Source organism: Mus caroli, unplaced genomic scaffold (genome assembly GCF_978045245.1).
Source record: "Mus caroli unplaced genomic scaffold, Mus_caroli_1 scaffold_13, whole genome shotgun sequence".
Taxonomy (NCBI): Eukaryota; Metazoa; Chordata; class Mammalia; order Rodentia; family Muridae; genus Mus; species Mus caroli.
In genome coordinates, this window is record NW_028227268.1 from 88,542,099 (window position 1) to 88,548,422 (window position 6,324).

Consider the following 6,324-nt stretch of genomic DNA (forward strand, 5'->3'; position numbering starts at 1 on the left):
TGAAGGGCAAGTATAGGGTGCTATGAATCGCATGTAGGAGGTAAACCCTAGGCTATGAACCCAGGAAAGGGTCCGAGAGGGAGTGATAGTTAAACTGAAAGATAGTCTCAATAAGAACAACAACTGCTTATTGACATTATGCTAAAAATGCTTGCCCGTTTAAGTTCACAGCTGCCTGTTAGATTGGATGCTTTGATTACCCCCAGGGCTTTGGATGCTTAGAAAGGCTCGCACCTGTAATACAGCACGCACTTCATGTCCCTGCTAGATCCAGAACATCTCTTTCTTTATTATTTTTCATTTCGTTCTATGTTATAACATTTATATTATAGCATCTCTTTCTATATATATTCTTAGCCATTGGTCAACTGGCCTCTTCAGCAACAAAGGATGAGGCAAATGAATTAAATAGAAGGAGAGAAAAACAATTCCAGTTAGGGTAGAATCATGGTCAGATGCCTAACATTGGATGTTACTGGTGTGTGTGTGCCTGTGTGTGTGTGTGTGTGTGTGTGTGTGTGTGTGTACACGTGTATGCACAGGCATTTATCTAATCTAAGGGACACCAGCAAGTGTCACTTGCTAGGGATATTTCCAACGGCAGAATCTAAGACAGAAAGATGCTTTCTTCGTATAAAATATTTGCCAACACTGCCACCTAGTGCTAAAAAGCAGGAGGTTGCTATGAACTGAATTACAAAATAGTACTAGGTGCTTGCCTGGTAGAACTGACTTCAATTTCTATGTCTAATGCCTATTTTTCCTAATAGTTTTTCCTATAAATAAAATACATTATATAGACGTTGAAAGAACAATGCTTAATTTCATATAGGTAAAACAAAAAACTCAGAATTGCTAAAACAATCCTGCTCAATTAAAAAAAAAAAAAAAAACTTCCAGAGATACCACCATCCGTAATTTCAAGCTGTACTACAGAGGTATAGTAACAAAAGCTTCATAAGAACATACAGGTTGACTGATGGAATCACAAAGACCCAGAAGTAAACCCATACACCTATGGACACTTGAATTTTGACAAAAAAAAGCCAAAATTATACAATGCGGGAAAAAGCATCTTCAACAAATGGTGCTGGTCTAGCTGGAAGAATGCAAATATTCCGTGGGAGGAGAAACAGAGACAAAGTGTGGAGCAGAGACTGAAGGCAAGGCCATCCAGAGACTGCCCCACCTGAGGATCCATCCCATATTCAGTCACCAGACTCAGACACCAACTTGTGGATGCCAACAAGTACTTGCTGACAGGAGCCTGATATAGCTGTCTCCTGAAAGGCTCTGCCAGTGCCTGACAAATACAGAGGTGGATGCTCTCAGCCATCCATTGGACCGAAGACAGGGTCCACAATGAAGGAGCTAGAGAAAGGACTGAAGGAGCTGAAGGGGTTTGCAGCTCCATAGGAGGAACAACAATATGAACAAACCAGTACCCCCAGAGCTCCCAGGGACTAAACCACCAACCAAAGAGTACACATGGAGGGACCCATTGCTCCAGCTGCATATGTAGCAGAGGATGGCCTTGTCGGTCATCAGTGGGAGGAGAGGCCCTTGGTTCTGTGAAGGTTCGATGCCCCAGTGTAGGGGAATGCCAGAACAGGGAAGCAGGAGTGGGTGGGTTGGTGAGCAGGGGGAGGGGGAGGGGATAGGGGGTTTTCAGAGGGGAAACCAGGAAAGGGAATAACATTTGAAATGTTAATAAAGAAAATATCTAACAAAAAAGTAAATAAATTTAAAAAACTCAAAAATTAAAAAGAAAGAATAAAGTCAAGACTATAGTGACAAAAATGCAAATAGATCCATAGCCATCACCCTGCACAAAACTCAGGTCCATGTAGATCACAGGCCTCAACACAAAGCCTGATACACTGAACATCGGCATGGAATTCAGGAGACAACTTCCTGAAAAGAACACCAACTCATGCAGGGAAGAAGAGCTACAATTAATAAATAGGACCTCATGAAAATAGAAAGCTTCTGCAAGGCAAAGGACATGTCATAAGTCCAAAGGGACCTGCCCCTAGAGGCATTACAGGTGTGGCTGCTTTGTCACATGTGCATCAGAGGGTGGCAGAGAGGAGAGAGGCGATGTCTATCCTCAATGTTCTGACCTAGGAACATCTTATTAGTAGCTGAACTTTCCTTGAAAAAAAGGGGGAAGGGGGAAGGGGGAAGGGAGAAGGGGGAAGGGGGAAGCCTGAGACAGGGTCAGGACAGAAACTCAAACAGTGCAGAAACCTACAAGCAGAAGCCACAAAGTGACCCGGGTCAGTCAACGGCATCTTTGAGGGGGGGGGGGCTGAGGGGCAAGAGATGCAAAGAATAGAAACAAAACACACTATCAAGGATCAAGAGTCAAGTCTCAAGTCTTGAGTCTCAAGTCTCATTTATTGGAAGGCAACTATAGTTATATATGCACTCGCTGGGGAGTGCAGCTGGAGACCCTTAACCACAGGTCCAGGATGTATAAGAGAAAAAAACAAGATGTTATCAGAGTGTGTTCAGCTGTGGTGGGCTTCTTGCAAAAACATCATGCTAGGAAAACAAGTCTCTTGTCAGGGTGGAAAAGTACCGCCAGTAAGTAAATAGCTGCAGAGACGATAGCCGCTTTTGCTAGGAGTAGGCTCCCAACGACAAAGGGATGCTATGCTACTTACTGGTTTGCTCTCCGTGGCTAGCTCAGTTTGCTTTCTGATAGAACTCAGGAGCACCATCCCAAAGATAGCAGCACCCATGAAGAGCTGGACCTTCCCATATCAACCACTAAATACAGAAATGCCTTACAGGCTTGCCTACAAGCAGATCTTGTAGAGGCATTTTCTCAACCAAGGCTCCCTCCCCTCTGACGACTCTAGGTTGGGTCAAGCTGACATAAAACTAATGAGTACAATGTCTAATTCTCTCAATTTCCATTACCATTCACTGGTCCCTTCACCTAGGTCAGGCCTTCCTTTCCTTCAAAGAAGTCATTCTGTCTGGAAGTAAACAGAACACCCAAATGTAAATATGGAAGTGAATAGTCTGGGTCTACTCAAGCTCTGATGGGGATATTATTTTATTTTAATCAACTTATACATAAATGTAAAGTGTTGTGATCAGACCCATCCCCATTCCCTGCTCCAGTCCCTACCCATCCCCATACCACCCCCCCCCTTTTTTTTTCCAACGTCACATCTTCTTTTTCTAAATCTACCAAGTCTGCTTAGTGCTGCCAGTTTGTGCATGGATGGGTGCAGAGCCACTTTTCGAAGCATGGGCATCCCTCAGTGACTGCATTTGTAAAGAAAATGGGCTCTCCTAGATGCCATTGATCACCAATTGCTCCTGTGCTGGGGCTGGGGCCTTGTGTTCACTTGCTTTCACCTTGGTCTTGCATGTGAAGTCATAGCAGCTTTGAGTCATGGGTGGGAGGGACCCCTTGTGTCCTGGAAAGCATTGCCTCAGAACTCACCCTTACCTTTGGCTCTTGCCATCCTTCCGGCCCCTCTTGGGCAATGATTTCTGAGCCTTCAGAATAGGAGGTTGGTACAGATTTCTTATTCGGGGCTGAGCACTTGGAGACATTTATTCTCAGAGAGAAGCATTACTGTATATTGGCTAAAATATTTTAACTTCCAAGCAGCAGAAAACTTAAACCGAAACTGTTTGAACAACAGCCATACAGAATGATGGACAGCTCTAGCTTCGTGAAAGGCTTGAAGCACTCAGATGGCAAGAGCAGGACTCTTACATTCTCTACTTACTTACATCCCTGTGTCTTATTCATTTCTCAAGCCAGATGGCAGCTACAAGTTATAGAGCACGGCGTTGTCTTCTTAGGTAGCCACACTTCAGTCCACAACAAAGGGAATTAACACAATCTATTTCTCCAAAAGTCCCAGTGGGGGGGGGGGGAATCACACTGGCTTGTCGTTCAGAGGCCATCTTTCTGTCATCAGAATGGTGAGTACCCTAGAGCTAAAGTATACTGAAGCTGAAGGGCAGAATCAGCTGTAAAGACTCCACAGGGTGTAACATGGATGAAAAGGTGAATTGCTTATAAAATACACAATGCTTTGGGCAGGAAAAAGAGCAAGTTAATCAATACACTGTACCGAGACAGCATAACACTGCTGAGTGAAGGTTTCGTCCACACAGACTGAAACTGGGCTCATTAGGAGCTAACGTTGATGCAGGAAGAGACGGCATGCCAGGCTTCCCCATCATTATTACTATTGAGCAGCCGAATCTGCTTGCTCAGACAATTATTTTGATAACTGACTGCCACACTGGGAGCTATGACGATTAGATTTCCAGTCTGTCTCATGTTTCTTCTTTCTCTTATTATATCAGTGGTTCTCAATCTGTGGGTTGCAACCTGTTTGGGGCCAAATGACCCTTTTGTAAGGGTCACCTAAGACATCGGGAAAACAGAGATATTTACATTATAATCCCTAACAGTGGCAAAATTACTGTTATGAAGTAGCAATAAAAGTAAATTTAGGGTTGGGGGTCACCATAGCATGAGGAACGGTATTAAAGGCTCTCCGCATGTGTTAGGTTGAGAACTACTGCATTCTACTACCCTAGCTAGTCCATGGATTAGGACAATCCCTGTATTTTGCACTCAGACAGCTATTCCACACTTGTGGACAGTTAGTCCACAAATTTCAATGAACACAACCTTTACCGTCTCTCAGCCTATTCTATCAATCATGGAACTTATTTAATTAATGCCGTTTTATTTCAGACTCCTTGGTGTCTCAGAGTCTTGTACTTGTTTTTGCCTGGCCCCAAAGAAGTCCCCCTCACAGCTCAACAAGGACATCAAAGGTATCCTCTGGGCAGGAACTGTTTGGTAGATGTCTCTCCACTAAACTCTAAGCTTTTTTATCACATGCCCTTCCTCTGTAGAGCCCTAAGCCATCATGAAACAGGTTCCCATCAAAATAAACGGCTTTCAAGGCACTGCAGCACCACCAGAACAGCATTCTAACACGGAGTTAGTGTGGTCACACTCAAAGAATGACGAGCTTCTCACAGCATCCAGCCTGCATTTGAATAGCTATTGTACTAGGAATTTTAATGGAGGTTAGAGTGGATATTTTTGTTGCTTCTCAGAATCCAGAAGCCTTTCCTATGCTCCGTGAACCCACTATCATGCAAGGAGGAATACGCCATGTCTGATGTAAAATGAAAATGGCAGACACAGAGGAATCCACCCCATCATAAACTTTTGGCATGTCAGTCATGCATGTGAACCTCAGTCTCATTTGGGAGACCTGTACTTCAAACTACTAAAGAGTGTAAGTTAATCTAGGAAGTTATCTAAAAATCGTTTCACTTGTGACATCTAGTGTCTGGACGTGGTACTGACTGTACTCCATCCAGGGCATCCCTAACAGTGACTTTTAACTTCGTGGAAAAAGATAAAAACCACAACAAATTTACTTTAAAGATCGTAAGTGACTTTTATTTATGATGCTAAGTTACAACAGTCCTCAGGATCTGAAGATGTTCTAACAATTCCTTTCAACAAGATCAGGAAGTATTTGTGGATAGGAAACAAGTGAGACAGAGACCTCTTTAGGTCCCAGCTCAGCATCCACTTGATTTGAATCATCTGGCCACTGAAGATGGTCTTGAAGCTCAATTATTTGTGTGCCACTTAGTGCAAATGATTCCAGGTTACTTTCACGTGGTGGGCCAGTGTAGAAAGACGCGCCCAAATCAGTGTTTTCCTATAAACTGCCTTTAACAATTAGAGAGAGAGAGGCCTTTAAGACTTTGTAACATGGTCCTCTCCCTCGAGTCCATTTTTCCTTAGTTCTGCCATCTTTCAAGACTCTGCTTAGTGCCAGTGCATTTGTAATTTTTTTAAATGAATATCCAGACATTGAACTCAGGATCTTTGGAAGAGCAGTCCAAAGCTTACCTGCTGAGCCATCTCGCCAGCCCATGAATTTTTAATCTATATGTGAGTGTATTTGTCTATGTGTGTGATAATTTCTACAGCCATGATTTAAAATATATATTTGTTGGGGTTCAGGAGTTGCTCACAAACCACACAAACACCAAGCTCAGTCAGACAGGGATGGTTTACTGAACACACACCCTAAGCTTGATTGGTCAGAGCCATAGTTCAGAATCTGGCGGCCGAGGCTACAACTCTGAACATTTCTTAGGGTGTGCTTATAAAGGAAAATGCCACAATGAGCTCCTGTGCAGGTGCTGGAAGTGCTCTTCAGTGGTCAGCTCTGACTCAAGCTATTTTGGACATAACAGTTCGTACTGATTTAATTTGATGGGTCCTATAGCTTTGTGGAATTTCTT

At 43.4% G+C, this 6,324-nt stretch overlaps 1 non-coding gene across 1 annotated transcript; it reads left to right on the top strand.

Moving 5' to 3' along the window:
- The first annotated feature begins 2,025 nt into the window (after window positions 1-2,025).
- LOC115032694 (small nucleolar RNA SNORA17) lies at window positions 2,026-2,153 on the top strand. Its single transcript, XR_003838322.1, has one exon. It is a non-coding gene; the product is annotated as a small nucleolar RNA SNORA17 (small nucleolar RNA).
- Window positions 2,154-6,324: the final 4,171 nt, after the last annotated feature.